Source organism: Ambystoma mexicanum, chromosome 7q (assembly GCF_040938575.1).
Source record: "Ambystoma mexicanum isolate Mex_15411 chromosome 7q, UKY_AmexF1_1, whole genome shotgun sequence".
NCBI lineage: Eukaryota > Metazoa > Chordata > Amphibia > Caudata > Ambystomatidae > Ambystoma > Ambystoma mexicanum.
In genome coordinates this window covers 556,035,762-556,050,551 of record NC_090941.1, presented here as the reverse complement: position 1 = coordinate 556,050,551, position 14,790 = coordinate 556,035,762, and the positions used below count along the sequence as shown (strand labels likewise).

General features: G+C 45.4%; 1 protein-coding gene across 1 annotated transcript in view; it reads right to left on the bottom strand.

Moving 5' to 3' along the window:
* VWA8 (von Willebrand factor A domain containing 8) overlaps positions 1 to 14,790 on the bottom strand; it is a 3,012,337-nt gene that overhangs the window by 1,491,839 nt on the left and 1,505,708 nt on the right. The gene's annotated exons all lie outside the window — the stretch shown is intronic.

The following is a 14,790-nucleotide window of genomic DNA, read 5'->3' as shown; positions in this document are numbered from 1 at the left end:
AGTGAATGCCTTTCAAATGTGTCTAACCAGGTGCTACACCTTTATGAATTCTAAGTAGGTTTTAACTTTGGAAGTTAAGGATCTGTGTAATTAAGTTGGGCAGAAGTAGGAAAAGGAGGCTTTCATGAATTTTGTATTGCTGTGATGTAATTGGTCGATCACTGTGTGCAGTTACATGCCATAGTATTCTATAATGTTTCCATAACATAGGAAGCAGCAAAAGGGAAGGTATCTGCTATAAGAAGCCTAGTTGGCAGTCACTGCTTCCTAAGTTGCAGCTCAATCGAGGCCATTGCAGATTTACTTTCAAACAATACTGATACACATTGATGCAGTGACAGTTTACGAAGGACCCCATAAAGAATGTTTGGATAATATTTTGGTACAAATCCACCTCCCCCCCCTTAATTTTCTTTTCTTATTTTTTAAATGAGTGCATTTGCTTGTTAATCCCTTTTTAAAGTATTTGTAAGTGCACACCATAAAGCACTGCCAAGCAAGAGGTCGCGTGCTGTGGGTTTTGTAAACCATTAATTTAAATCAACTTAGTTTGGGTTGAGGTTTTCAACATCAGGCTACATTGTACAATGAGCACAGCAATAATTGTCAATGAGCTTCTAGGTCTTATCATAAGTATTTTCAAACGTTGTCTTCAATGTATGCGTTTAATTACTGTCTTCACATTAGAATACAATATTTTATACAATCAAAAACTGCAGTTGCTGGAAAATATTTTGGCGCTTCAAAAATAATTTCTTTGAATGTTTAAAGTTGTGTATTGCACATGTTTTGAATGTAAATTTTTAGCTATGAGCATGTTTTTAGCAACATAGTGCCAAATAAGCCAGCATGCCTGGATCCAGACCACTGTACATTATACAATCTCTTTGCATTGTCCTTCCCCTATTCACCAAACTCAAAAAGCTCATAGGACATTGTCTCTAATCTGTGACACCATCCCACAGTAGCGACAGTATAGAGAGTAGCATATATATTTATATCTGTAATGGCAAATAGAAAACTCTTTTTACAGTCTCAAAGCTAGTGCTTAAGAATGGTATCTGGCGCGCCCATCTGTATTTTAAATTACTTGAATTCTTTCCCTGGCCCCAGAATCTCTCCCAACCCCATCAGCCCAAACCCCCAGACACTGTTTGCTATCCCTGGGCTGCATTTTTCTCCGGTCCTCTGTGTCAGATGGTAAGATTTCCATGCATTTCTCTGCACATTGTAATGTGATTTTGAGTTGTTTGTGGATGAATTAATGAACTGTGGTGATGGGCATACCTCTACATGTTGCCATGGAGATAGACATATATATATATAGAGAGAGAGAGAGTTGCCTAATTTATTTGATTGTTTAAAGTTTGGTATTAGATGTTTTGTATGCAATGTATATATTTATATTGCCTACAGACAGACAATCCACTGATGGACTAGGTGACAATTAAGCGTCTGGTTTTTGGCTTCCCTTTCTGTCTGGAACTTCACTGCAAGAGGCCATCTTGGATCAATTACATCACTTCTTGTGTCCATCTTGGATCAACCCTATCTCCAGCAGAAGTCCACAAGCGGCTCCTCTGGGAACACCAATCAGCAAGAAATTACCTCATTCCAGACACACCAGGGACAATATCAGAGAGACCAACCACTGATGGACTAGGCGATCAGATGACAAGAGCATTGTCATCGCTTCTGAATTTCCTATGGGCGTACAGCCAGAGTCGTCCCAGTTGTGGGCGGAGCAGTGAAGGGTGAAGAACAGCCACTGACCAGCTTCTTTGCTTCTTCACCTATGAGCCTTTGCTTCTGCCTTTATTCCTGTAGCACCTGTGACTACCTAAAGCTTCCTAATTACTGTACTGTTTCTCCAGACTGTTCTTCTCACCTACAATGCCTTCACTGCTGCTCCTCCTACTCACCTCTCCCTACCCCTTCTCAAATCACGTTACAGCATCCTCCTTTGTTATCCCTATTATAAAACTCACAACTCGAAACTCCCACTACTCCATCTCTCTTCCACCTCCTTCCAACAAACAAAGCCGACAAGCTATCATAATTCATCTAACACATATACATGTTGCCTCTCTTCCTCTGAGACTCAACTTCTCTACTCTTCCTTACCTCATCCACTGAACACTGCACTCACTCTGGAATGCTCAATCTGTATGGAACAAAACTTCCCTTTTCACTGACTACTTTTACTCCAGCTCTCCTCCCCTAGACCATCTTACTATCACTGAAACCTGGATTTCTTCATCTGATACTGCGACTCTGGCAGCCTTACGCCACTCCAAACTATCCTTCATTCACTCTCCTCAACTGACTGTCAGAGGCGGAGGCCTCGGACACGTACTCTCTTACTGCCTCAATGCCTCACAAATCTCCAATGCCACGTCCTCTCCTGCCTGTTTTGAATTCACCATCTCTACTATTTGCCTCACTCGGTTCACATGAAGTTCATCTATTGACCTCCTGGTCACACTGGACCATTCTTTGGTGATTTTGAACAACTCCTTGATTCTCTTCATAATGAACATCATGCTATTCTCTTAGGCGACTTTAACCTTCCCTCTCCAACCACTTTTCAGAAATTTGAACTTCAGTCTTTTCTTGGTGCGCACGCTCTCCACTCTATCCATAACCAACGTACCCACACAAGGGATAACGCTTTGGTTCTCTTATTCATCTCCACCACTCTCTCAGCCACTAATACTACTGTCATATCATCCATATTTGATCACTCAATTGATTCCACCACCCTCTCTTTTCCACCCTCTGACCTTTCCTCACCACTTGCTTCACCTATTAGTAAAAGGACATTTAAAGCTTCTACCATTCTCCACTTTCTTTGCATCCTACAGTTATTACACTCCTCCTTCACACCTGATGTCTCTTCTACCAACACTACCTTCTCCAGCTTCCAATCCCTACTATACGACTCATTCTCCTCTCATTTTGCACTGCTTACTTTCACCCCTACGTCTCAGCATCCTCAACCATGGGTCATCCCATTCGAAGGCTCTCTATGCACAGAAATGAATCGGCTGCTGTGCAAATGGAGGTGTACCCACTCGCATGAGGATCTGCAACTCTCCTTCTCTGCCCCAAACTCTCTCAAGTCCATTCTTGATAGAGCAAAAAGGGAATTCTACCAAAACCTCATTGACTCTTACTCCAACCATCCTCGCCAGCTACTTGGCACCCTAAACTCATTCCTCACTACTCCTACGTCTATGACTATTTAATCCACTCTCACAGCTAATGACCTAGCTGACCCCCTACAAGCAGGTTTCCGCTACTGTCAATCCATGGAAACTACTCTCATGAATGTGTCTAACTTCATCGCCTCTACAATCTATCCTCTATCCTAATTCCCCATAACCTGTCTGCTGGCCTTTGACTCTGATTTCCTTAATACTCTGTCTTCTTGGGATTCGCGATCGAGCGCTTGCCTGGATTGAATCCTACCTTGCACCTCACCAATTCTTTGTCTCCTGGAGAAACAATACCGCTCAACTCACTCCTGTAACTGTTGGTGTTCATCAAGACTCTTTCTTGGGTCTGCTCCGTTTTACACTCTACACCTTTGCTCTTGGATCACTAATCTCCTCCTTTAGGTTCTCGTATCAAATCTTTGTGGATGACACCTAAATCTTCTTCTCTTTTCCTTAACTCTCCCCTGATCTCTCTATCAAAATGTCCATCTGTCTCTCTGCAATTCAATATTGGATGGCTTTGCACTCTCTAATGTTTAATTATCAAAACAGAGATGCTCGTCTTCCCTGCCAAAAACTCTCTCACATCTCTTCTCCTCTGCCTATCTAGTATCCACCTGACACTCTCCCCTACTCTTCCTCAGCTAGAAACCTATGACCCTTCTCACACCTTCTCTACTTTCATCTCCAAAACTGGAACAGCAGCTCACCTCAACTTCCTAAATATTAGGAAAATCAGGCACCTCCTTCCTTTCAACACCGCCAAGCATCTCTTAACTACTCTTGTCTTCTCTAAACTAGACTACTGTGCCAGCATCCTCTTTGGTCTTCCCAACTATGCTTTTGGTCATCTCGACAAGATCATTAACTTCGCTACCAGGACTCTCTTTGAACTCACTCACTTCACACCTACTTCCTTGGGCTGTCACCAGGCTGGATGGCTGATGATGCAAAATAGGGCCAGATTTACATTTCTTCTCCTGGTTAACAAATGTATCCACGGCCAGGCACCACTGTATCAATCCTCCTCTATCCAATCCTACAAATCTTCTCGTAATCTTCTCTTTGCCTCCTCAACTACCCTTGTAATCCTTCTATCCTTGACACACCCAACTGGCAAAATAAGGAAGTCCTGGCAAGAGAGTAAAACAGGCATATGGCGAGTCAGGGACTCACACCCAAACAAGAGTGTTGAACTGGAGAAAAGGGGAAAGAACCCCCACATGTGAAATGTGAAAAGGTTGAGAAAGCTCAGGGGCAGAGAGACCCTCCAGGAGCATGTGAATTGTTCAACTTGATGTGAACTATGCAAAAAGCTGAGAAAGCTCAGGGGCAGAGATCCCCTCCTTGAACTGTGGAATTGTGAAAAACATGTTATGGAAGGATCATACCCCTTCAGGTTGTGGAAAAGTATAACTCTACAGAGGTCAAGAGGAACACCGTATATCTGAAATTGCTGACTGTGTAACTGGAGGAAAATCAGGGGATGAGTTGTCCCCCTTGAGATTGTGAAATACATTAAAGTGACATTGAAAAGCCAAAGAAATTTGTGGGGAAAGAGGGAGCCCTTTCTGGTGGAACTTTATTGATTTCCTTTTCTTTCTTCCCTTTAGAACTTTAGAAAGAGGATGCAGGTGCTCAGTCAAAAGCTAAAAACCACTTCACCTTACATTGAGTTTATTGTGTGAGGGTCAATTTAGGATTTTGGATACAGGACAGAGAACTCTTGATGTGAACATTCTGACACAGATGCTATTTAGTTTTGTTGAGGCATTACGGTTAGGGATAGGTAGGATTTCCCGAACCCCCTCTTTTCTTTCATCAATAAAAGTATTTAAACAACACGAAAATTGTCACTGTGTTAGAGTTGTACTCTTGATCTATTACAATCCCCAGCAGGAGACGCACAGGTGGGTGATACAGAAGAGTGGGGAGTTATGTCACTGCCTGATTATGGGAAGATGATGAAGAACCAAGTCCTTCTTTGCTGCCAAGTTTAAATAGCGGGAATGGCCCCAGCGTAACGTCAGTCCAATTGATAGCAGCTGATCTAGCATTCCTCCTGCTCGATTGTAGCGTTCTTGAGCTCTTCTTCGCCCCTGTACCAATTTCATCAGGGTGGTTTGGTATTTTACAATAACACCCAATTTTGGACGTGTGTTTATGTATAGAAGATTTGGCATTAACATCGGCAGCCTTACCCCTCTCCTTGAGATCCTTCCGCATGTTACCACACCTAGAGGGACTATTGGTTAGCAGCCTGACCACCCTAGCCTCATGGAAAGGGTCGCCATGGGGAGAAGTGACACCATATAAAGGATCGTCACACATGCCACAAGCAGAGGGAAGAGTCTTGTTTCATTGCAACTGTAAATGCCCCCATCCCATTAAGATAACCGAGGAGCAGGGCTCCAATGTTGCCAAAAGCACCTGCACACTCTGCTTCCCGCTCGTGGATGCAGAAATCCTATATAACGCTACGGATATAAGGGGAGATACATGAGCTAAGTCTGAAAATTCAAGAGGCAACCAGCCAGTCCTCATATAAGGCATCCATTCACATACAGTTAAGGACATACACACTAAGGGAGTCCACCCTGAGGGATATCCAGGTTTTGACAACCAGAAAGAGGCCCAACCAAGGGAAGTGACTCGCCAGCCCAAATTCCAGATCAGAACTGGAACTGCCCTAATCCTTACACCAACAACCTAAGGAAGAAGAGGAATAAGTAACTCCATGATGGTGGGTGGAGTTTCTAAATCTGTGGTCCAATAGACCATAGACACCCGCCCAGGTCCAGAGAACAACAAGACCCCCCCTAGCAAACCTGCACACAACACTAGAGTCCTTGTTCGCAATGATGTTCCTTTTTGCTGCTTTCCCTCCATGGACATCAATGGGACACCCTACATTTTGCTATTGTGTATAACCTTTCCTGACTTTTGGATGCAAGAGAAGCATTTTTGTTCCACAAGCCTTTCTAAGCTCATCTGTTTTGGGGGCACTGATCAGTCCCTATGACTATCAGGGCAGTAGAACTCTGTTTTCCAAAGTAAAGTTCTTTGTTTATTTTTCCTGCGCACATCACCTCTTGTGAAGTGTGGTAGGGACACTGCATCCCTGTAACATTGTTTTTGGTAACTTTGTGGTTACTTGCATGATGTATATAGGATGGGCTGGTGGCTGCAGATACTTTTATAGTGTTTTCTTTTTAATAGCCTTGTTCACTTTTGCATTTCATCGATTAAGGCCAATTACAGGACCAAATACTCAAAAATGGCTGTGCCATGAGTTTTTCACCTGTCCATGGCCATCTTGTCTTTGGTTCTCATTACTGCCCAGGAGTGGACAGATTCATCCATATATGGTAAGCCCTTTCCCAGGCGAAACTCAAGTGTTTGCGGGCAAATTGGCGGTTTGTGTGTGTGTGTGGCCAGATGTTGGACACAGTCCACATCCATGGCAGGTGTGTCTGTTACTGGGCAGATGCAGTGGCCAAAGGACATCTAGGATTGGACAGCCCCTGCCAGTTTGAAAGATGCAGATCCTTGCCATTGGTGCCATTGGTGGGTTGGGAGCAACTCCAGCTGGATTCTGGATAAAAGGAAGTCCACAGCAGCAGTTCTTCAGATCATCATTGGAGCCAAGACCCCTATGAAGGCGAGCACACCACACCCTGAATTAGTGGTTAGAACATCGCCAGCTGCGCTTTCTTCACTTGCCAGGGAAAGCCATACATATTTGCAGATTTTCTGAAGATCTTCATCCACGCTTCGACTCCTGGGCTGGTGTGAACAACTAGTCCCGACGTCTTCTCGACGATCCAGCTCCTGGAAGTGCTTGGAACAGTCCTGGAACCATCCTGTGGGCTGGTCAGACGTCTTCCTAGGATACTCTGCTGCAAAAGTCACTGTCTCAAGTTGAATCTTGGGACTCTGCAGATCCTCAGCGTTTGGATCAAGCAGTATTTTCCCTGAAGTTGCAGCTCTCCATCACAAAGAGGGGCCTTACACGACATGGATAAAGAAGGCGATTTCTACCACTTTTTCTATTTACTTTTTAGCAAGCAAGGCACCACATGACAGTCATATAATAACACTTTACAAATATATTGCAATCACTGCAAAACAGAATTACACTTATCGGTAAACGCACACACAAGGTAACATCTATACAGGTTGCCAGGTCGGTACAGGTCATGACATAGAGGTAAGAATCAAGTACATCTTATAGGAGCCTGTGAATCAGTTCCGTAAATTAGACTTGGGGTTGCCTGGCTAAATATATTGAAAGTTACATCCATATGTCCTTGGGTCTGGCAGTACGGGGCAACAAGCCAATATAGGTTTCCTCACCTGTCTGGGCCCATGTAAGATCACACAGCCACCCCCTGGCTGTAGGTGAGTTCCTGTCTTTCCACCTCTGAAGTATGCAATGTTTGGCTATCATGCAATCCATATTTACAAAGGACCGGAGACGTTTACTGAGAGATACTGTCCACAATCCAAATAGTACGCCAGCAGGCGAATTTTCCACCTAATATTCAACCACCTCAGTTATTATCTTAAGATTCTCTTTCCAAAAACTCACCAATTTGGTACAGCTCCAAAACATGTGCAAATGATCCGCATTTGGCAAACAACACCTTGGGCATAAATAGGATTTGTTGCGATACAATGAACTCAATCTCTTAGGTGTTTAATACAATCTATTTAGTAATTTGAACTGCATGAGTTTAAATCTGGCATTTAATTACACATTTGTGGTGTGGAGACAGATTTTCTTCCATTGATCATCTGTTAACATGTCCAGATTATCAGCCCATTGGATTCTAGGCTTAGAGGCACCAGGGTCTGCCCTTTACTGAAAGCCCTTTTGTACAGTGTGGAAAGTAGTCCACGGCAGCCTGTGGAATTAGCAATGAGTGCAAGTTCTACAAATTCAGGAGTTCCGGAAGGACAATCCTTCCAACACGCAGCTACAGCTGCACAGATTCTATAATATTGCATCAAACTCATTGCAGTGCTTCCTGCGACCCGGGACCATTCTGAAAGCGTGAGAAGTTCCCCCTCCGGAAATATATCTGCCAGGGCCCGAAAACCTAATCCTCTCAATGGGCTGCCAGTGACCCACACCACGTAGGGCCCAATCCTAGGAATTTCAACAGTGCAAGCCTTTTATAATATGGGTGGATTACACCAATTCTAGCAAAGATTATATGCCAAGCACCCACGGTAACCAGCACCGGGTCATATTGGCAGTCCCTGTATTTTAAATCTAAAATCAGGGTTCTAGAATCCGCCTCCCATGCTGCCAGCTCCTATAGTTTAATGTCAGGTCGTGGAAAGTCATCTCCACACCAGTAGGTGGCAAACTGGGCCTGGGCTGCCAGCCAGTGAACCTCGAAATGCAGCGCCGTGAAACCTCCTTTGTCATATAGAAGCGCAAATGCAGTATGGAGGAAAGGGGACGGGATGTAAGAATACACCAATGTGTGTTAGTTGATATCATCAAGCCTGTGTGAACACCTTAATGTTAAAAGGAGCGGATAGTTGTCAGTGAAGGCTAAAAAAGAGCTGGCTCAAAATGTTGTTATACAACAGTTTGTCAGGATGATGGAGATAACAGTTTCTTTCCACAATGCCTTTTTGCCACAACCACACTTCTTCAATCTTCAAAACAACTGTCTCTTTCCTGGTATACTCCCCTGCTAGGACTAACTACAACAGATCCCTTTCTTGATTTACTCGCCTGCCAGGAGGAAATCTCCTACAATTACAATTGGTCTTTTCTGTTTAGTGGCAATATTTGTTGCAAGATTCTCCACACCAGTATCACATGTGAGGAGAGTTGAACAATGGCTGCCTCTTTTTATAATCTCTCGACAATGTGGGTTACAGGTTTCCCCAAATTGATATCTCATAAAAGGAGAATTGAGCTCTTGTTGCCTCTTTACTGCTTCTTTATTGCCTCTTGGCTTTTGGCAATGTGATATCGCATAAAAGAAGTGCACCTTTCTTTACTCTACTTATTCAGCATTCAAAATGTTCTGTTCGGAGCACCCCAGGGTTACCTTTTCCTTCAGGCCAACTCACTGGTCTCCTTCGGCATCTGTGCTTCGGCTCCTTGCTGCCACTGCAGACCTTCTGTGGTCAGGCCATAATGTTGCCAGCTCCCGCATAGCTTCAACTGTCTGCACAGCTCTTCTCTGGAGATCAACAGGCTCTGTTTGGCCTCTGCATCGTTCCGCACAACTGAACAACTCCCGTTTGGTCGGGAGCACACCTCCAACATGGCTGGGCTTCTCTCCCTGCTGCCGTCCACAACTCTGCTTCCTGCTGCGTGTTCTCTGCAAAACTGCACGCCTTCTCTTCTTGCGTCGGCTTCTGCTGGCGCTATTCCTTCTGCTGCTGCAGCAATTGTTTTTTGGCCGTCTGCGACCTTCCCGACTTCATCCGCCTGTCTCCTGACTGCTTCTGCCTCTGCTACTACAATCTCCAGCTGGGGCTCCTTCTTGCATTTAAATGTCCCGCCTAGGTGCCTTGCTTTACAACAACTAGACTGCACATTCTATTCATTGGCACCTCTGATCCTTACTAACTCTGGGTCCCTCTTCCTCGTCCCAGTACCACAGACATTAAAGATCCTGAAGTTCATAGTGGTTTTGGTACATTTACATTCATTTCATTTTGATTGCTTCGTGAACTGAGAGTTAGCAGCGTTAGGAGATGGTGTGTGAATGAATAGTAGCTACATTGTTTGGCTCTATTTTATGATATCCCATCAATGTACCAGGGAGAATAGAGGAATAGTTAAGGGGGGGCACCTCTTTCTCCTGATATGAATTTCTTCCCACATGATCCTCCCTCATAATACTGCTCCCAGGGTCAGGATCACGTAGCGGCTACCTTCCCCTGGCCACATGAGAGGAGGTCCATGCTAGATTCATCACAACTAGGAAAAGGCATTTGATTCATTAAGGTGGGAATTGTTTAGGGGCGGCCACAGGGAAAGACGGTCAGGGGCCTCACTTTGTCTCATGGATGAAGCTACTGTATGCAAACCCACTGGCAAGGGTGCAGGTTAACAGATTCTGATCCTGAAACTTCCCACTTCAGCGAGGTACCTGATAGGGGTGCCAGCTCTTCCTGTTGCTGTTCCTTCTGGAGATGGAGCCACTGGCCGAAAGGATCAGTTCAGACTGCATAATGAGGGGCTTCTGGTGGCCAGGGGGATGGGAGGACATAATCTCCCTATAAGCGGATGACCTCTTAGCTTATCTATGGGATCCCAAGCAGACGGGACCCAAAGTGATGGAAATTCTACACAAGTTTGGTGCACAATGTGGGCTCAGAATAAACTGGGGCAAATCGGTCATTGTGTCGGTGAAAGGGGGTCTGGAGGCGATGCCGGACAACCGCCCCCTACAGGTTTGTAGCAGGTCATTCAAATATCTCGGGGTAGAGGTGTACCTGGAGGACTGCTTGTTCCTGGCTAAGAACATGGACCCAATAATAAGCAGGCTGCAAGAAAACACAGAGCAATGGATCACTTACAATGATAGACAGGGCCAATTTATTTAAAATGACGGCACCCCCCTAGAATGTGATATATATTGCAAAAAGAAAGCCAGGTGGAAGCCCTAAAACATTATTCGACAGAATCAAGGCAATAGTCAGGGGTCTCATTTGGGGTTAGGGAAGACCGTGGATAGCATTGAAGACACTCACAGGGTCGGTCTGAGAAGGTGGACTGGGAGTGCCAGACATGCGTAAGTACTACTGGGTGGCAAATGAATGGGTGTTTGGGGGAGTGACTGAGTCACACACGAAGTTGGAATTAAATGTGATGAGTGGTAGATCCCCAATACAAATACTACCTGGCTGCCCGGGCTGGAATATACTCTGCCGTCAGCTGGGCAGAGGATAGTGCAGAGCTGGACGGATGTCACGAACGCAATCGGGTAAAAGGAAAAAGCCACCAAAAACTCCTCATTGTGGGAGAACTCGGGCCTCCCGGAAGTGGGCAAGCTGGGCAGTCACCTACTGTGGACAGAACCTGGGATTCACATATTGGCAGCTATAATAGACAAGGAGATAGTGCCGTTCCAGTTTCTACAGGAGAAATATGAGCTACTACAGAAGCATAGCTATATCTACGTGAGACTAAAACACGCAGTTGTGGGCCAATTCAGTAGCAAGAAACGATAATTAACAACACTTAGTATCCCATGATCAAATTAAAAACTAAATGTGAGTCCGACCTGGGGCAGCTAGAGGAAGAAGATTGGGTGGAGGCACAAATAGCCACTAGAGAGGTCAACATGTCAAAATGTGCATACAGCATACTACTGTAGGGTGTGACTTTTCAGAATGGGATGAATTGCTGACGATATCCGCCACAAGTGTGGGAGGGAGGGGGGAACCTTAATTCATTTAATCTGGGAGTGCCCCCCGGTTGCTGGTTATTGGGAAAAGATACTAACCAACCTATCCAGACTGACGGATGCAGCATCCCTAGGGACCCCAAACTGCTATCATTTCATATACCGGAAGACTGACGGATCGGGATGAGAAATTAAATTGATATCCACTGTGTCCATGGTCACCAAGAGGGATTTGGCCACCAAGTGGGGAACAGGGAAAATACCCACAATGGGAATGTGAAAGAAGGCGATGGAGCATGTAGGGAAATGGAGGAAATAACGTATAGGAATATGGGCTGTGCAACCAAATAAAAGACGATCTGGGGGAAGGAGGAACAGGCAATGAGGGAAGTGTGATGAATCTGATGATTCCTTCACTCCTTTCCTGGAGGTAACCTCTCCTCATGGGGCTGGGGGACGGCAGCCACTTTTTCTGATCCTGACCCTGAGGGTGGCTATGCGAGGGCAGATCACAGAGGGGAGGTGACCCTCAGAGGGATGGACAGGCATCATTCCTTTAAGGGATACCTCCCTCCATTACCCATGCCTATATGGCATATTGTGATAATTCCTGTGACTGGGTGGCCCGTCACAAATAACCACGCTGAATTCAAGAGTGTTTATTAAAAACTTTAGATGGTCAGAATGGTTGATTCGCAAGGTTCTTTGGGGTCTGAAGGGGCTGAGGATGTTGGCGCTAGGGCTGGCCCTTTCCTCTCTTGACTTTTCTGGGTTTGGTTCCCACTTCCCTAGCCCAGACGGCCCTATCGGGGTGGTTAGTAACTCTCTCGGATCGGTAACACATATCTGTCTTCTTTTTTTTTTTTTTTTACACTTTAGCTGTTTGCCCTGAGACAATGGCTACATGACTCCCTAGGGAACTTCTAACCTTCTAACTTTCACTCTCCTGTCATTGGTTAGAACTCCGAGAATAGGGAACGTGCCTTCTTTCGCCCAGTATCATGCTCACACTGTTTACACCCTCTCATACCTGACCCTTATCTATACTTAACTCTTAAGATGTTCTCCTCCCACCACGTTACTGTCCCTCCAATCTCTCGCTCCACATTTCAAACGCTACCCTTCAATCTTACTTCCTTTACCACTCTTATTCTTACTCCAACTTGTACTGCCAAAGGTCCCTCTACCGCTGTTGTTTCCTTTTCCCGCCTTTCTCCCACTCTATTTCCCCATGTTATAATTTCTATCTCACTTAATGCCAATAGCCACTCCTCCTCTCGCACTCACTGTCGCTCTTCCTGCTTTACTACTGTTCCTATTCTGCTACTATCCTACCTCTCTACTACCACTGTCTTCCTCTCACCGGACCTCCAGGGATATTGTGCCCTGTTCACCTCTCTCACTAGCCCCTGGCCAGACCCCAGGAACACCCAGGGATATGGTGCCCTGCACACATCCCTCTACTACCCACTACCACCTATCTCCTTCACTCGCTACTCCCATCTCCTTCACTCGCTACTCCCACCACCTACTTTACTTACTTCCAGTTACTACCATGACCTCTACCACTACCACTACTTTTGTCCGCCACTACTCCTACTCTACCTGTAATACTCACACTCTCCCTCTCACACCCATAAACACTCCACAAACCCCCTCCTTAATAATAGCCTCTCTACTCCAATCGCTCTCACCCCCACTTGTCTCTCGGACGTGCTACACCACCTCCTCTCCTCACCCAACTAACCCACACCTACACACCCACAAATATACCTACTTAAATACCACACCCCTTCCCAGGATTGGCTACTTACCCTGTCCAATCACTTACCTGCCTACAAGAGGTGTGACAGGGGAAGGCCATGGGAGAACGTAAAAGGGCTGGTAAACCCAGCCCCTTTTCCAACATGGACCCTGCTGGCGTCCTGGGATGCTGGAACACTCAAGGCCTGCAGGACCCTTAATAATATTCATTGATTATATCCCTCATGTTATAGTGATTCGAAGCCTTCAAGGGGCCTGTATTTATTGATAAAATCTCCCTGGTGGGATAGTGATGGCTCCCTGAGGGGGACATACTCTGCTGGAGCCTGCCAGTGTTGTGGATAGCAGAGCACCCCTTTGGTCTAGCGCATACCTTTTCTCATCATCTGCCGGTGTTGTGCCGTTTTCGGCACCCCTTGACATGGATGCCCCTCTGCCTTGCGGTCTCCGGCATCTCCTGCCCCTGTGCTTCCCCAGTCTCCCGCTTCATCTGCAGCCTGGAGGCACCCTTTAACGCTGGTAAGGAGGGCTGGGGAGGGATTCTGCCTGCTCCTAAGCACCCGTGGTGCGTTGAGGTGGGCTCCCGCCCCCCCCCCTTTTGACAGAGCCACTCGCGTACAACAGATACCGAGGCAGTACCCGAACATGCACAAGTTGAGTGAGAGAACATATATGTTGTCATGAACCCAGAGCAAAGAATGGGATGCCGAAGCTAAGGCAAAGAAACCCAGAAAGAGTGAAGTGATTGCCAAGAGTGGGAAAGAAAGTAATCCTCATTGGAATCACTGTCATCTTAATATTGACAATACTTTGCCATGAAGTAGCTTGGTGAAGACCAATACCTCCTTGTACTGTTTGAGAAGGAGAGACTAAAACGTAAAGTCCTGGCAGGAAAGTATACCAAGCAAACTGCAAAATAGGGATTCGCACCCATAAGGAGCTGTACATGAGTACCTAGCAAGAGAGTATACCAGGTGCTTTACGAGTCTGGGACCCGCACCAAATTTGTGCTGTCTTGGAAAGAGAATCCTAAGGAAGATCCATGCCCTTAGGATCTGAACTGCATTGAGTGTGATAAAAAGCATGGGGCAGGGAATCATTTCCCCTGGAGTGGATTTCAACACCAAGAGGAGGGAATTAGCCTATAAAGAATTTGGTTATTCATTTTGAACTTTTGTTTTCAGGAAAGAAACCTGAACTGTGAACATTATTTATTTGGAACTTTTGATGGAGTTATACTTTTTGGTGAACTTGAATATTAGTGCACTTTCAAAGCCAGAGACAATACCCTTAACACATTAGAGTTAGATTGAGAGGGCCAGGACAGGATTTTGGACAGAGGACATTATGCTTTGTTTTTGGTTGAGGTAGGGAAATACCTCTTAAATTAGGGATAGTGAGGCATTTTCCAAACCCTTTAT